We start from the raw sequence: 18,868 nt of genomic DNA on the forward strand, positions 1-18,868 counted from the left end.
TATTAGGTAACTAAGACGTGTGCGCTACTGATTGGGCAGTGAGGAGGGAGATATTTTGTTGTGTAATATATGTATAGTCCCTGCCCTGAAACTGTTTGATAGGGCAAAGAAAGCCGATTTCGCTTCGTATCGATAAAATTTCGTTCCTTATTGATACTTTTCTTTCTTTATTTCCTGCCGCGCTCTCTTGCTATCTATGACCATTTGCCTCCGTGTGCTCTTTGCAAGTACATAGATAGTCTGCAAGCCGTTTTCTGTGTTCAACTGGAGGATTGTGAACATTGTGTTTTGGGCAGCAGGGCAGCATTGTGGTTAGCTTCACAGCGCCAGGATCCCAGGTTCGATTCCTGTTTGGGTAACTGTCTGTGCGGAGTCTCCCCGTGGCTGCGTGGTTTTCCTCCGGGTGCTCGGGGTTCTTCCCACAGTCCAAAGTTGTGCTCGTTAGGTGGATTGGCCATGCTAAATTGCCCTTAGCTAGATAGGGATACTGCGTTACGGGGACAGGGTGTAGGTGTGGGCTTAAGCAGGGTGCTCTTTCCAAGAGCCTGTGCAGACGCGATGGGCCGAATGACCTCCCTCTGCACTGTAAATTCAATGAAATAATAGAGCATAATTCCACATAAAGTAAAAATAATGCTGTTGGCTTCAGTATGGTTAATAGACAATGTTTGTTCAGTGACTGTACTAAAGTAGGTCTCGATAGACCACGCTTGTGTCCACAGAGGGTTTTCCTTCTCTATTAATAAGGAAAACTTGCGATGTGCCATTCCACAATGTGGGTGAGGGCATCACCTCCAGGACGAACAGGGATCGAACACTCGACAGAGAGGCTGAAAATGGCAAAGAGTCTTTCACTAAACGGGCAGATAACAAATTTTCTCATTGAATTTCAGGAGGTGCTCTATCCCACCCTGGCTGTTATTGGTGTTCCAAGTGAGTCTCTCTATTCAGCTATTAATTCGATAAGCTATGCTTAACTCTATTAATATTTTTGTCGATTATTATCTCCTTATTGATTCGTGTTTCTCGCAGATACAACTATCAATTCCATGTATAATCTATCACATCATTGCTGTTCTCGGCTTTTTTAAGAAGTCGATCTATACACTGCTGCCATTTTTCGCACTGGTTTCGCTTTGTATCAATTGCCGTTTGTTTAATTATTGCTCTGGAAACAATTTGTTGAAATGAGAACAATGAATGGCACGTTCTTACTGACACATGTTTTTCGGTTTTAGATTAAAGTATGCTTGGAGCGTCAACCATTTAGAAATCGGAACTCTATTTGGATAAATATAAATATGTGTCCCGAATTTGAGAAAACACTCCGGGCTAATAGATTACAATTAGTTGTTGGAAAATCACGCTCTAATAGCTGTATGGTTCAGTATGACACATCGCAAATTCCTTTTCCAACCTTCAAATTCAAATCGCGATTCATTTTTCTATATGTTTTAATGTTGTAATAATCTTGAATTATCACCCACAGCTAAGTGGATTATTTTTCTTTGACTTTTCAATTTACGTGCTTCCAAGTGTTATTTGAAATAATTGCATTTCCTGGCAGCTGCTGAAGGGATCTCCCAATTATTTTAGTGCTTAAATGTTTTGTGTCTTCCTCTATACACGCAAATGCTTGTATCTGGTTAGCATGTCAGTATATGATTTATAGAGAACTTTGGCATTCTGCCTGAGTCTCCAAGTTAGGAAACTCATGAAATTTCAAAATTATTTTTATTGGATGTGAGGCTTCGCTGACTAGGCCAGTATGTGTTGCCCATCTCTAATTGTCCATCAGAATCTCGTGGTGAGCTGCTTCTTGAAACGCTGCAGTGCACGTGATGCAGGTATATTCACTCTGCGATTAGGGAGGGAGTTCCAGGATTTTGACCCAGCTACAGTGAAGGAACTGAGATACATTTGCAAGTCAAGATGGTGAGTGACTTGAAGGGGAACCTTCAGGTGGCCGTGTTCCCACATATCTGTTGCCGTTGACTTTCTAGATGGTCGTAGCCGTGGGTTTGAAAGCTGCTGCCACAGGAACCTTGGTGAGTCGTGCAGAGTATGCTGGAGATGGTACACACTGCTGCTAGTATGCGGCGGTGCTGGAGTGAATGGGTGCTTATGAAGGGGTGCCAATCAAGCGTGCAGCTTTGACCTGGATGGTGTAAAGTTTCTTCAGTGATGTTGGAGCTGCAATCATCGAGGTATTGGAGAGTATGCAATCACATTTCTGACTTGGGCCTTGTTGGCAGTGGATAGGCTTTGAGCGTCAAGAGCTGAGTTACTCGTTGCAAACTTCCTAGCCCCTGGATGTTTTCAAAACTGCATGAACTTTGTTCCCTTCATTGAAATGATTTCTAGAATTCAGCGAAATATATCCATGCCATTGGCAATCTCAAGACGTTCCTATAGAAAATGTGTGTAATTAGCTGACATTAGATATCATACCCAGTTAGAAAACAATGAGTTTTCTTGATTTTAATTTCAATAAGCAATCCAATCGATAGCTGTTTGAGAAAGCAGAAAGCCAACAATTTTGTATTTTATCCCAAAAGATCATTTCTGTTTTACGGCTGTTTTGAGACAATTGTGTGGCGCAGTGTCAGCGAAAAGAAGACAATTATTGTTCTGTTAATTTCCATTCATCACTCCATGGAATTGCACGTTTACAAACTTTAGGAATTGCTCAGTGGAATTGGTAATAGCATTTTGGGTGTAATTACACCACAGAGACTGTGACAGTTCAATGAGATAATTCGTCGCCACCTTCACAAGGGCAATTAGGGATGAACACTAATGCTGAATAAGTCGTCGGCGCCCATACCCTAGTGAAAGAATAAAAATGCGTGATTTGTAATGTTCTCTTCTTTTTCTCTTCCATACAGTTAACTTGGTAACAATTGTGATCCTGTGTCGTGGTAAATGTGGTCTCTCTAAATGTGTCACTTACTATCTGGTGGCCATGGCAGCAGCGGATCTACTGGTCGTTATCGTTGACCTGATATTGAGGCACATTCCTGTTCTTTATTGGAAACAGTTTTCTTTTGTGTATGACATTCATGTCTGTAATATTCACGCCGTTGTGCTTTATGCAACCACAGACTGCTCGGTCTGGTTCACTGTCAGTTTCACGTTTGATAGATTTGTAGCCATTTGTTGCCAGAAATGGAAAGATAAATATTGCACTGTGAAAATCACACTTGTTGTCCTGGGTACAGTGACCGTGCTGAGTTGCTTAAAGAATGTTTTCTGGTATTACATGCTATCACCAAGATATTGGCTTATCAATTTCCCTTGGTTTTGTGAGGTGAGAAGCGGTGTTATGGAGTCTCAATTCTGGGCCACAATCGAATTTCTTCATAATATCGTTACCCCGTGTGTCCCGTTTATTCTGATATTGTTTCTCAACAGTTTAACCATCAGACACGTATTAGTGTCCAGCAGAGCCCGGCGGAGACTCCGGAATCACAGCAGTGGAGAGAGTATGAGAGACCCAGAGATGGAAAGCCGACGGAAATCCATCATTTTGCTATTTGTTATCTCGGCGAATTTCATGCTCTTATGGACAATGTTTATGGTTTACTCTATATGGTGGCGGATGTGGGTTCTGGGATATGAATCTGTACGGTTTCCTGACTTTGTTCTGGAAATGGGCTTCATGCTGCAGCTCCTTAGTTGCTGCACAAACACTTGTATTTATGCTGTGACGCAGACGAGATTCAGAGAGCAGTTGATGCTTGTGGTGAAATATCCCATCGCAGTGTTTGTAAAATCAATTAAAAGATGAAAAGCACACTTGAAGTGTTTCCCGCATCACAACTCAATTTATTTTTGTCCAACTCAGTATCCCTTAGAGTGTCACTGAAACAGTTTAATGCTAACCCAGCAGTGTCATACACTCTCCAAATTGTCGTCACAATATATATACAGAGCGAGTTGTGCGCACCCCGCCAAACTTTATACTGTGAACACTTTGACAGAAAACATTAGTTTATGTTATTACAATCTCAAAGTTTGCTATTCATTGTACTCCACTGCCGAGGACTGACAATAATAAATAAATTATTAAATTCTTGACTTGTACATGCAATGAAAGTGATATGACCCATGTGTGACCATCAACCTTGCCCCGTGTACAATGGAGAGAGGCACAGAACCAACTTAGAACAGTGCAAGGGACAACTTCCAATTAGAAAGCAAATAGCCTTCCCCGACATATACTCAATATCATCACAATTGTGGAGACACGATTTTTATCGTTTTTTAAAAATGATTTTTCCAGGATGTCAGTTTTGTTGTCTAGGCCAACATTTGTTACTCATCCATAATTGCCCTTGAGAAGGTGGTGGTGGCTGCGTTCTTGAACAGCTGCAGTCCATGTGGTGTAGGGACACCCACTGCGCTCTTACGGTGGGATTTCCGGGAATTTGACCCAGAGTCAGTGAAGAAACTGTGAATTCCACAGATTAACGACCCTGTGAGAGAAGTAATTTCTCCTCGCCTTCGTTTTACATCAGGGTTACTAACTGCTGGAGTCCGAGCCTTTGGTTTTCTCTTTTAGCCAGAGAATTCACTATAGCAATAGTATTTAAATAGCAAGTGCAGTTCAGCTTTTGGTCTATGGTAAACCCAGGATGTTGATAATGGATAATTCAGTGCTGGTAGCGCCATTGAATATCATGGGGCGATGGTTCGCTTCTCTTATATTTGAGATGGTGATTGCCTGGCAATTTTATGAATCGAAATTTACTTGCCATTTGTGAACCCAAGCATGGATATTGTCTAGGTCTTTCTGTATTTGCACGTGACGGTTTCAGTGTCGAAGGAGTCTCGAATGGTCTGAAAATAATGCAATCATCAGCGACCATGCCCACTTCGGACTTTTATGATGTACCGAAAGTCCCTAGATGCAGGAATGGTTCTGGTGGATTGTAAAAATGCTGATATAACGTAGATATTCAAAAAGGTGGGTTACAGAAAGGAGAAAACTATAGACAAGTTAGCTTAATATCTGTCGTTGGGAAATTGTTAGAATACATTGTTAAGGGAGTAAAAACAAGACATTTGAAGAGTCAAAACGCAATATATCAGAGTCAGCATGGTTTTATGAAGGGTAAAGCGTATTTGACTAATTTGCTAGATGTCTTCGGAGATGTACCAAGCCACTTGGATAACGGGGATCCTGTAGATCTGGTGTATAGTGGTATACAGCGAGGGAGTTGTTATGGAAGTCCTGAACATCGACTCTGGATGTCATGAAGTCTTATGGTTTCAGTTTAAACATGGGAAAGGACACCTCATGTTGATTTACATGTACCGTAGATCATCAGCTGACGAACCAGGATGCCTCCATGTTGATCATCACTTGGAGGAAGCACTGAGGGTGGCAAGGGCACAGAATATACTCTGGGGAGGGGCGGGACTTCAATGGCTATCACCAAGAGTGGCTCGATAGTACCACCAAAGACCGAACTGGCCGGGTCCTGAAGGACACAGCTGCTAGACAGGACTGCAGCAGGTGTTGAGGGAACCAACAAGAGGGAAAACATACTTGACATAATCCTCACCACCCTGCCTGCTGCACATGCATCCGTCCAATACGGTAACATTGATGACTGCACAGTCCTTGTGGGGATAAATAACCGTCTTCACATTGAGGATACCCTCCATCGTGTTCTGTGGCACTACCACGTATTAAATGGGATCGGCTTCGAACGGATGTCGCAACCCAAGACTGGGAATCCATGAGACTCTGTGAGCCATCAGCAGCAGCAGAATTGTATTCAACCACAATCTGCAACCTCATTGCCCTACATATCTCCCACTCTACCATTACCATCAAGCCAGGAGATCAGCACTGTTCAATGAAGGGTATAGGAAAGCATGCCAGAGCAACACCAGACATCAGGCGTCAAACTGTTGAAGCTACAACACAGGACTACTTGTGTGCCAAACAGCATGAGCAGCAAGTAATAGACAGAGCTCAGCAATTCCACAACGGACGCATCAGATCTAAACTCTGCAGTCCTGCCACATCCAGCCGTGAATGGTCGTGGACATTTAAACAACTCTCTGGAGGAGGAGGCTCCACAAATGTCCCCATCCTCAACGATGGAAGAGCCCAGCACATATGTGCAAAAGACAAGGCTGAGGGATTCGCAATAATCTTCAGCCAGAAGTGCCGAGTGGATGATCTATCTCGGTCTCCTCCGGAGGTCCCCAGCATCACAGATGTAAGTCTTCAGCCAATACGATTCACTCCACTTGGTAACATGAAACTGTGCTCCAGAACGTTCCGCGCCCCTAGCCAAGCTGTCTGGTGCAGTTATAATACTGGCATCTACCTGACAATGTGGAAAATTGCCCAGGAGTGTACTGTGCACAAGAAACAGGACAAATCCAAACCAGCCAATCACCACCCTATCAATCTACTCTCCATCATCAGCAAAGTGGTGTAAGGAATAATCAACAATGCTATCAAGCGGCACTTAATCAGCAATCACCTGTTCACGGATGCTCAGTTTGGGTTCCGTCAGGGTCCCTCAGCTCCTGACCTTGATTAAAATATGATACCATTACAAGGGGACATAAATTTAAGATAAATGGTGGAAGATATAGAGGGGATGTCAGACGTAGGTTCTTTACCCAGAGAGTAGTGGGGGCATGGAATATACTGCCTGTGGAAGTAGTTGAGTCGGAAACGTTAGGGACCTTCAAGCGGCTATTGGATAGGAACATGGATTAGGGTAGAATAATGGAGTGTAGATTAACTTCTTCTTAAGGGCAGCACGGTAGCATTGTGGATAGCACAATTGCTTCACAGCTCCAGGGTCCCGTGTTCGATTTCGACTTGGGTCACTGTCTGTGTGGTGTCTGCACATCCTCCCCGTGGGTGCGTGGGTTTCCTCCGGGTACTCCGGTTTCCTCCCACAGTCCAAAGATATGCAGGTTGGGTGGATTGGCCATGAAAATTGCTCTTAGTGTCCAAAATTCTATGATTAAGCTAGGACAAAAGTTCGGCACAACATCGTGGGCTGAAGGGCCTGTTCTGTGCTGTATTTCTCTATCTATTGTGCCATAGGTGACGTGAGAGTGACTGCCCTTGAAGTCAAGGCAACATTTTACCGAGAATGGCATCCAGGAGCCTGAGCAAAATCAGGGAGGAAACTCTCCACTGGATGGAGTCATACCTTGAACAAATGAAGTTGGATGTGGTGTTGGAGGTCAATCATCTCAGTTCCTGAACATCATAGCAGGAGTTCCTCAGTGTAGTGTCCTCGGCCCAATCATCTTCAGCTGCTTCATCAATGACCTCCCTACCATGGTAAAGTCAGAATTAGGGGTTGTTCGAAGATGACTGCATAATGTTCAGCACCATTCGCAAAATCACAGATAATAAAGCAGTCCATTTGCAAATGCAGCAAGACCTGGGCAATATCCAGACTTGAGGCTGACAATGGCGAATTACAGTCGCGCCAGACAAGTGTCAGGTAATGACCATCTCCTACAAGAGAGGATTTAACCATCGTCCCATGACATCCAATGGTATTACCAACGCTCAATTCCCACAATTAACATTTTGGTGGTTACATTGATCAGACATTGAACTGGATCAGTCATATTAATACTGTGGCTGGCAGAAGGGGTCAAAGGTCAGGCGTCTTAAGGCGAGTAACGCGCCCCCTGACTCCCCAACGTTTGTCTACCTGCGCAGTATGTAAGTCAGGAGTGTAATGGAATACTCCACACTTCCCTGGATAAGTGCAGCTCCAACAACACTCAAGAAGCTCGACACTGTTCAGTACAAAGAAGCCCGCTTCATTGTTCCCCCTGTCCACAAACATTAAATTCCCCATCACCGATGAACAGTGGCAGCCGTATGTACCATCTACAAGATGCACTGCATGAATCACCTAGGTTGCCTCAGGAAACACCTTCCAAACCTACGACCACTGCTATCTAGAAGGAGAAGATCAGCATATACCTGGGTAACCCAACACCTGGAGGTTCCCCTCCAAGTCACTCGCCACGCTCACGGCCGCTGGGGCAACAGCCTGGAACTCACTCCCTGTCAGCACAGTGGGTGCACCTATACATCAAGGACTGAGGTGGTTCAAGTAGGTAGCTCACCACCACCTTCTTAGAGGCAACTACGGATGGGCAATAAATGCTGGTCTAATCAGCGACACCCACATCCCGTAAATGAATTTCTAACAAATAAGTGTGCCGGTTAGTTTTCACAATGATAAAGGGGGCTACTTTCTATTCAGCCTCTAAAGTTAGAGTCACAGGATCCTCCTTATTTGGGTCATAAAACAGAGTACTCGACCAGAACAAGCCTTGTTTACTGAGACAAAAACATTCCTTCATAATTTCATCTTCTGTTCAGAGATAAATTATATTCATAAGTTCATCTCTGGCCTCTTAGCTCATCTTATTTCTGTCCATTGGATTTCCATGCTTCATGGCTCCATCTGATACCCTAAGTCCACACTTGGAGTATAGTGTTCAATTCTGGTCGCCACACTAATTATGAGGAGCATAAACAGAGTGTATATTCAGAGACCTTTTCCCAGGTTAGAGGGCTTTGGTTTAAGGTGCGAGGGGCAAAGATTAGAGGAGATGTACGAGACAAGTTTTTTAGACAGAGGGTAGTGGGTGCCTGGAACTCGCTGCCGGTGGAGGTGGTGGAAGCAGGGACGATAGTGCCATTTAAGGGGAATCTTGACAAATACATGAGTAGGATGGGAATGGATGGATATCGTCCCCGGAAGTGTGGAAGATTTTAGTTTAGACGGGCAGCATAGTCGGCGCAGGCTTGGAGGTTCTTGTGCTGTACTTTTCTTTGTTCTTTGTTGATTGGTCCAGTGAGAACAAACAGAGTTTATCCAACCTCTGCTCATAACGAATACCCTCCATACCAGGCAACATCCCAGTAAACCACTTTTCTATACTCTCCAAAGCCCCCACATCCTTCAGATAGTGTGGCGTCCAGAATAGAACACCTTATTCCAAGTGGGGCATAACTAAGGTTCTATACAGCTTCAACATGACTTGCCAATTCTTATACTCAATGCCCTGGCCGATGAAAGTGAGCATGCTTTAAGAGGTAACTGGGCAAACGACAAACTGACCCCTCCCAGTATTTGCTTTATTTCCAGGGATCACATCCTTTTCTAATGTGAGTAATACCCATGTGGGCAGATTTTCATGCACAGTTTTGTTCAGTTCCGGTTACCCATGGGCTTTGAACCAGTTTCGCCAGCCTCCTTCCGGAGAACTATAATACACAGCAGTGTGACAACTTGCGCTGCAAAGTGCCAATGTGCTGATCCTTCATCAGGTGAATCCGTTTCATACTGTACCTATTTATAATACATCTTATGGTTCCAGATGTTTAAATATATCTTTGCAACAGGATTAAAAAAAGATAGAATATTAACGTCAGACTATATTCATTAAGTATTAATGTCTTAATGATTAAGACAATCTCCATGCAGCGTTTGAATTGGTTACAACACCAAACCCCAAGTGTGTCTCCTTCGGGAACATTTTCACAACGATGTTGCCTTCTCCACAGTTCCCGCCACCAGGAGTAAAGTGAATTTCAGCTTTATAGACAATTCATCAGTTCAGATGTCACCAGCTGCAGAAGATAGCGGTAGATCAACAGCCCACGTCGTTTTTGTGCAGCCAATCAAAACCACGTGACAGAAATCTTCACTGCTGACGGCAACACGAACCGACTGGCGACTGTGCGCAGACGCTCTGAGTTCTTCTGATGTGAGCTCTGCTCCTCTCCTTTTCACATTTGAATAAAAATGATATATTATACGGTGCAAATGCAGCTGCTCCCTGTCGTTCTCGTACTGCTGACCTGTAAGTACAGGGGACTTACTCAATAATATGTGGATATAGTGTATTTATTATTTTAAAAATAAATTTAGCGTATCCAATTTATTTTTTCCAATTCAGGGGCAATTTAGCGTGGCCAATCCACCTACCCTGCACATCTTTGGGTAGTGGGGGCGAAACCCACGCAGACACCGGGAGAATGTGCAAACTCCACACGAACATCTATAATGTATTTATATTCACCTTGCTCCAATTTCTCTTTTATTTTATAGGCCGATGTGGCTCGGACCAAGTGTTCCAGTCTCCGATTGCGACAACAACCCAGAGCGGAGATCCAGTGCAAATAAACTGCAGCTATGACATGTCCGGATTTAACGGAATGTATTGGTACAGACAAAAATCCGGTCAGGGACCGGAGTGGATAATAAGCAGATTCTCGGCTGGCAAAGAGAGAAAGGACCGATTCGAATTGGAACTTTCCACTGCGGATAAACGGGGCCAATTGGTGATTCAAGACACGGAGAGCGCGGATGCCGCTGTGTATTACTGTGCGATACAGCCCACACTGACAGGAAAGGCGCAGTCACTGTACAAAAACCTCACGCCTGGTTACCATTCCGGAGAAGCTGCAGCAATGTCCCCACTAACACAGGGCGGGCAAGGTGGGTGAGAATGAGAGCAAGAAGGGAGGCTCTGAGCGGGGACTTGATCATTCCCTTACGAAGCGGCTTTGACCAGAGATACTGATGGCCAAGGTATAAAGTGGCCGATTGAAGAAACGGTCTCTCAATGAGCCAGCCTCCCCGAACAGGCGCCGGAATGCGGCGACTAGAGGCTTCTCACAGTAACTTCATTTGAAGCATACTTGTGACAATAAACGATTTTCATTTCAATTTTATGTTGGTGTGTGACGGCTGACCGTCAATATTAATAAAATTCTACTATAAGTTTCATGTTTGCTTTTAAAGTGTCCATACTCTGCTGTGGATTTCTTCCCGTTCTTAATCCTTAGGAATCATCAACCGTAAAAGACCAGAACAATTCTCAGAGAAGGTTTCCATAGAGACCAATTTAATATTTTTCCCTCGTGAGTGGCAGAAAATTCGATTTCACCCCGCGCCAATGACCTCGTTCTGATGGTGACAGTGAGTGAAGTAAACTTAAAAACATCTTCCTGCGCAGGGCCCAGACAGACCCTGTCCATCAGTCTCTGCCTCATCAGCCGGCTTACCTCTCTAAAGGAATTTATGGCATTCAGCTGCATTCTTCCATGATAACATGGAAATATTACAATTAATGGTAGATGGGCATTGTGATTAGCAGCAGCAGGTCGAAAGTAACTGTTCTGATTTGGCATAGTTGGAACGCTCTTGCATCTGAAACAGGAGGTCCAGCTTTTAAATCTAAGTGCCGTGACTTGAGACCAAATAGTCGGTTGCTCCTTCCCCTGCTATTAACAGGAACGTTGATGTGTTTTCAAGCCAAAGCGATAGAAATTATGTTTGTGGGGTCAGTCTATGACGTGGAAGGAGTGATGGGAAAAAAACAATGTTGTTGTGGTGCCAATTCCAGAGTTTCTTCAGACCTTCTCACTGGACATGCTAACTGTCTACAGCCTAAATAGGAAGCGTAATAGGCAGGCAGCTGAGGGACCTGAACAGAACAATATGGTAAATTACACAAATAGAAATGAAATGGGGACTGCCCAAAAGGTTTGAGAAAATTATTGTTGGGCAAACAAGTAGAATGAGTGATATTTGGGAGAACAGAACAGAAGGGAGAATTGAGTTTTAAAGTGAAGGAACTATTTTCTGAGAATTAAGGTAACGATGAGGATCGGAACCATTGTATCCTCATAACCGTTCCTGAATCAGCCCCTCTTCAATGGAGGCAGTGATCAGCTGGAGCAGAAATACAGATTGCCAGACCACTCCGTTGCTGATCTATCCAATGCCAGTTCCTGGGCCATGTACAGCAATGTCTCCAACAGCACAATCATTTCAGAGCGAGAGCAGCAAACGGAAGTTGACACCGCAGACTCAAAACTAGTCAAACTGTGCGGCTGTTGTCAGCTGCAGTTGCAACTGTTGGAGCGGAAATAATAACGGTCGAATCTCCAGAACTTTGCGTCTGTCCTGCACCTTTTCACTGCTCAAGTGACTGAGAACGAATAGTGAGAGAGGCATGAAGGTCCAAAAATCAGGGAGCATTGTGGAATGGAATGAGAATCCGGCTTGCCGTATCTGTGACTACTTGAAAATGCTATCCAAATCGTCTTTCACATCCCACAAATTACATACTGCCTTCCCTTTTCAGATTATGAAATTATCTTTTGAAATTTGCTATTGAATCTTCTTTCATCATTTTGTGTGTCGTACTCTATATATTAGCAGATAGCATATTATTAATAAATACATCATTCTCTATCATGTTTTCTATTAAATCGGGATGCTTTGTTTATTGCTTCTGCTGTTAATGGAAACAATTACAAATGGTCTACTCTCTCGAAAAGGTATGTTATTCGGCACAACATTTGAGTCTTCCTTCTACCTCCTTTCTTACAAGCAAACGAGTCCAAAGTTCTCTGATATTTTATGTAAACGCCCCTTGAAAGTCCAAACACTATATCTCCTTTGCCGTGCACATGATTTGGATAGAGACGGCTAGCCAAGATTTAATCGATTTAGCATCACTTTTTGACATAAACATCAACAGTAGCAAAAACTATTTCTAAGCAGATCCAGTGTAGATTTCTCGGAGCATTCGTGTCGTCTTGTGTATTTCAATACACCCTAAATCAGTTCAGTTGGTCGCATTCTATGATTCTGTGGTTCTGACAGGAATGAAACTAAGAGGGCGCCACGTTCAAACATAATTGCGTAGACTTCCCTGGTTTAGCACACTGGGCTAAACTGCTGGCTGGTATTGCAGAACAAGGCAGCAGCGAGGATTCAATTCCCGGACCGGGCTCGCCGAACAGGAGCCGAAATGTGGCGACTCGGGGCTTTTCACAGTAACTTCATTTAAATTTACTGGTGACAATATGCGATTACTTTTCATGAATAGGATGGGAATAGAGGGATACGGACCCCGGAAGTGTAGAAGATTTTAGTTTAGACAGGCAGCATGGTCGGCGCAGGATTGGAGGGCCGACAGGCCTGTTCCTGTGCTGTACTTTTCTTTGTTCTTTCATGGGGATGATGAAGTTCTGCGACGGACCATTATAGCCAATAAGCGTCGTAGTCTCAGTGAGGTCACAAAGGGCCTGGCCCGCTGCAATGTGTCGAAGGACCAATCAGATGTACAGAGACCAGGTTCCCTCTCTCCTCTCAATCTCTGCCTCATTCCATTCCGATTCACTCAGAGAGATGCAGTCAGACATGTTTCTGTTAATACTGGCGACGCTATTGGGCGGTAAGTAATTGTCATTACTCACCATGCCAGATTAGCAGGTTATAGATTGCAATAACATTCAATGTAATTTACGATCAGAAATGATAAGTACAGTTGAGTTTCCACAAATTACACATATACAAACAAATTTAGATCAATTAAGATTAAACTCTTCATGCTTCATTTCTCTACCTTCACAGGCGGGCAAAGTGCAAATCCAGTCACTCAGTCACCGGTGACAGAAACTGCGTCAGAAGGGGAATCAGCGCGGTTAGATTGTGAATACACAGACCCCAATATGGACTACATGCAATGGTATCAGCAGAAAACGGCACAACCACCAATCCGGATTATTAGCAATGCATTAGCTCTGAAGGAAGAGAAAGTTTCAGGACGATACCTGGCGGCTGCTGACAAGTCTAAACAGAACGGTTACCTCAATATAAGCGCCCTCAGTGTGGATGACGGGGCTGTCTATTACTGTGCAGTGAGGCACAGCGTTAGAAAGCATATAGAGCACCGTACAAAAACCTCAGCGAGTATTCACAGCTCCACTAACTCTGCTTCCCTGCCCTTGTCCGCGGGAATTGTTTGATCCTGGATTAACTAGCATAGTCAGGTCTATTTATCAGACAGTTATATTGGTGTCTCCGCTCTTCTGCGGGTGAACAGAGGAGCAATTTGGGAAATCACGAGAATCATCCCCATGCCGTGCTGTACATGGTAAATTAAAACTTGGAATACCCGCGTACTAGCAAGGGTAATTAAAACTCTCAGATGTGGAGATAATGTTGCCGGAAATTATAGTTTGCTCTTCCAGAACCGTTAACTCAGGTGAGCCCAAGGCCGCTGAGTCTGTCCCGTACGTTCCTGTACCAAAACAGAGAGTGTGTCAAACTCTCCTGTTGTATTTAAGACATTAAATTCAGAATAAGAATTTCAACAGAGCCCCACGGGGTAACACGATTGCTAATATCATGCAGGATCATTGTGTCTACTTTAGGCTGCAGTAGAAAATCGAATTTTCGATCGAAAACGCATCTCTTGCCTGCTGCTAGGTTCCTCCGATAAGGGACGTGCTCCCGAGCAGCATGGATCACGGTGAGGGCTCTCAAACCCCGGGCGCTCGGCTTAAATAGAAAATCGACTTCTCGATCGATAATACTTGAAGTGCAAATAAAAGAGATTAATACACATTGATGGCAATATAATTAACGATCGGAAATATCCATATGATGTGTAACTGGGAGATTTGAAAACCTATCTCAGATAAAAGCAATGTGGTTGAACCTTAATTGCCCGCAAGGGCAATGATTGGCAATAAAAGCATGAGCAAATTCTAAAAGAAAATCAATTGTTGCGGAACTTAATACATGAAATGTAAAATAACTGCCACAGAGACTCGCCAAACAAGACGACTAATATTATCAGCCCGTGCCATGGGAAGTACATGATGCCGGGTTTAGCGTAGAATAGAAAATCGATTTATTGATCGATAATGTTTTAAGTGCAAATAAAAGCAAATTAATTACTGTGGACGCTGGAATGTGAAACAAAACCAGAAATAACTGGACAATCTCAGCAGGTCTGACAGCATCTGTGAAGAGGAAAGGGAGCTCACGTTTCGATTGTGGATGAGCCTTGTCAAAGCTGAGAATGTGGATGTTGAGTTGATTAAGGGTTTACCGAAATACATACCAAGCCACAAATGCGTCCCAGAAATCTAAATTGCAGCAGTTTAGACATTGTCTTCGTTATTGTTGATGTTTATGTCAGAAAACGATGAGGGGCATAGATAGGGTAGCAGGAAGGAACTTTTCCGCTGAGTAGATGGGCTAATAGCCAGTGGGAATACACTTAACTTAAGGGGCAGGAGGTTAGAGGGGATTTGAGGAAACCACTTTACCCAGAGGGTGATGCGAATCTGGAACTCACTGCGTGAAAGGGTGATAGAGGCTGTAACCCTCACACCATTTATAAAGCATTTAGATAAGCACTTCAAACGGCATTGAACACAAGGCTATGGGCCAACTGATGGAAAATTCAATTAGAATCGATGAGTTTTTGATGGCCAGTCCATGCGCGCTGGGCTGAAGGGCCTCTTTTGAGCTGTAAAGCGATATAGTTCTATGACTCTAAGTGGGAGGGTGAAGAGGTTTAGGGAGGAAATTACCGAGCTTTGTGTCCAGGCAGCTGAAGGCACGGCCAGCGATAGGGGAGTGATTAAAATAGGAGTGCTCTTTCAGAGGGTCAGCGGCGACTCGATGGACCGAATGGTATCCTTCTGCCTGTAGGCTTTTTGTATATTGACTTACTGAACAACGTGATGATTATTATCTCAAAGCACCATGGAGACATGCTGTCCCGTTGAGACTTCTACAGAAAATAATTGAACTTAAATGGATTTTGGCCCTTTTCTGATATTAAAGAGTAAATTCATATCAGGAACAAGCCAAATTGTGTCTGTCTATCAATGTGAGAGCGCCCTCTGCCGAGAAATGACTGGAACTCCCAGTGTGAGTGTTTGTACGGGACCCTCTATAACTCTGCAGCAGTGTGGGCTCCATGGCGCAGAAATACACGGCACTGTCGGGAAGATCAGCCACGGCGATATTTAAAGGGACCGTTTGGTTTTCTTTGTGCAAAGCAGCCGAGAACCTGGCTGGGACATCTGGAGACTTACCTGAACTACCCTAAATATAAATTATCATTACATTCCTCGGAGGATTCCCGGGATACTGAATGTACCAGAAAAGAGTTTCCAAATTAGCTGTGTATCTACAGTCCAGCTTAATACTCTGTCCTTCCAGAACCGTTATCTCAGATCGATCCTGGGACACTGAGTCTTCACCATTTCTTCCTGGAACTAAACACAAAATGTTTTCAATATCTGGGAGTGAAGATAGCACACAGTGAACATTAGAACATCGACTCACCAGGCAACTTAACCTCATTATCAGTCACCAACATGGGAAATACATGGTGTCTGGATTAGAGTCCGACAGGAATCAATCAGATTTTGAATATGTTCTGGTATTAAAGCGAAAATTCAGATTAATGAATGCTTCAGTTACTGGGAAAAGAAAGGGCATTTCCCAGAGACATGATTGGCTAAACTGTTGAAACTGTTGACAGTTGGGCACCAAGCGTGAACAATACCTCCGGACCAAGAAGCCCAATTTTAAGATCGAGCCGAAGCAAAATATAACTTATGTTAACTTCGATATCAGTTCTACAGCTCACCTGAGGAAGGAGCAGTGCTCCGAAAGCTAGTGTTTGAAACAAACATGTTGGACTTTAACCTGGTGTTGACAGACTTCTTACAGTTAATTTTCAAGGAACAGCTGCTGTCTTGTAATAAGTGACCTGGCCTCTCAACCAGACCATTAGAATCTGCAGCAACACAGTCAGGTTGCACATTTCACACGTCCGCTGATTGCTGTAGTGCAGTGATTATCACATACGCCACACACACGAAAATGACGAAAATATCTCGGACAGAATGAAAAAGGGAATGTAAATGAGGCTAAACAAGGCTAAAGGTGCTGATGGTGGCGTATTAAGAGGTCAGAATGTGTTAATGGCAGAACAAAGGTAAGCAGTGTGTCAGAGAACAATTGGCAACAGGGATCAGATTGCTGAAGTAGGATGGGATGGGCTGGGGGAGGTGGGCAGTGCTGAGGGTAAAACATACCAATGGAAGAAATGAAAATAAGTTGATGGAAATAAACAAGCGTGTAGGGGGCAGAGAGAGTTCACAGTCTGAAGTTGTAGAACTGAATAAAATGAAACAGACCGAGAGCTGCCTGAATCCAGCAGAGTTAGTGAATAGAGATAACTGAATGACCACTCATCGACAAGTTGATCGAAAATGTTTCGATTGTCTCGGGAACGCCTTGGTTCCCTGCAGTGTGAGCTCAGCTTCTCAAAGCAACCCCAATGTGAATGAATCCCGCCGTCAGCGCCGCAACGAAATGAAGAAAACATGCTGCTTGACCAACGGAAAACTTCATCAAAGGGCTCGTCCGTGATTTGAACGAGGGACCTCTCGCAAATACAGACAGAGAGACACAAAACGCGTGAATCATACCCCTCGACCAACGGGCCCCGCGAAATGAGCGCAAGCATACTGTCATTGCCATCGAAAATCAATCTAACATCTGCGGAGAACGCCAAAAGTACTGTAACTTCTCAGGGAATCAGGCGGCATTTGTCGACAGGACAACAAAGTTCGTCTTTCACCAATCACCTTTCATTAAAACCGGGACAGGTTAGAAATGTTGTACGTCTTAACCAAGTGAATTACCGGAGGGAGGAAACAGAACAACAGGAAAGGGCTCTAATGGGGGGCAAGTCAGGAGAGATTAAATAAGAAGAGGCCTTGGGACCCTGGCCACAGAGTTAGGTTAGCATCGAATCAGAGAATAATGACACCACAGTGCGAGGCCATTCCGGCCGCCGTGTCTGTGCCAGCTCTCTGTTAGCGCAATGGAAGAAACAAAGAAACAGAATATATGTCTGGAGGAGCCATCGATGGCATATTGATCAACAACTACCGCCCGGACACAAAGAACAAGTGGAAACAAGATTGAAACCCAAATCTGCGATGTAAGGACACACAGAATGGGTGCAGCATTTACAGTGTGAAACTACTGAACACACACTGAGTGTGAAAGCTGTATTGAGCCCAGTGGAAAGATGCGCTGCTGTTCCTCGAGTGGCTGTTGAGCTTCTTTGGAACATTTCACGACGCCGAGGTCCGGGAGGTCAGCGTTAAGATCCAGCTCCCCAGTCAGTTCAATTCTCCACTTTGGCTCTGTGGATTAGATGGGTCACGTCCCTGTGGTTAACAAAGATCTGGAGCATCAATTTTATCCAAACGCACTCCAGCTCAGACACTGTCTCTCTCTCTCGAGCATCATCTGTGGGGAGAGAAACGACGTAAACATTCCGAGTCCTGAGAAATCTTTTTCAGAGTGGGCCAATGTAAATCAACCCTGCCGTCAGCATCGCAAACAATTCGTAATCCCTGACCTGGAGTAAAGAACCTGTCCTGGATATAAACCCACGACCACTCCCATGGGCATTGCTTGAAAATCCTTAAACGAGAACCAGACCTCGAGACCAAAGAGCACAAATTTAAGACCGACGTTCAGCAAAATATAACTTATGTTAATTTCGATATAATTTCTACATCTCACGGCTTTATATGCTGAGACATCTGTTAATTTCAGAAACAGCTGTCGCTTGCAACAAGGCACCTGGCCTCTCAAACAGACCATTAGAATCTGCAGCAACACAGTGAGGTTGTACATTCCGCACGTCCGTTCGAAACCGGGCAGAAACATCGAACATTTAGCATTTCGTGTGAGAAAAGTTTGCACAATTATTGGGCACAAAATAATTCTATTTCCTGAATGTTGCCGGAATCTCGTGTGTTCCAGGACTATGAAATTTCGTCTCACACGAGCCACTACACTGAATTGAACATTAAGGCCCAAGCACTGAATTTGCGGCAGGCAATGAGAGGCGAAGAATTTTCATATCTTGGCACACCTCGGATATTAGCAGCGAGTTCATCTTCAACAGAGTTTCAGCGATTTACAAATGAACATAT

The 18,868-nt window shown here is 44.0% G+C and overlaps 1 long non-coding RNA gene across 1 annotated transcript; it reads left to right on the forward strand.

The window, feature by feature from the left end:
- The first annotated feature begins 893 nt into the window (after positions 1–893).
- On the forward strand, positions 894–3,809 carry LOC119960878. The gene is made up of 2 exons (XR_005459545.1): positions 894–933; positions 3,415–3,809. It is a non-coding gene; the product is annotated as an uncharacterized LOC119960878 (long non-coding RNA).
- The last annotated feature ends 15,059 nt before the right edge of the window (positions 3,810–18,868 follow it).

Source organism: Scyliorhinus canicula, unplaced genomic scaffold, assembly GCF_902713615.1.
Source record: "Scyliorhinus canicula unplaced genomic scaffold, sScyCan1.1, whole genome shotgun sequence".
NCBI lineage: Eukaryota > Metazoa > Chordata > Chondrichthyes > Carcharhiniformes > Scyliorhinidae > Scyliorhinus > Scyliorhinus canicula.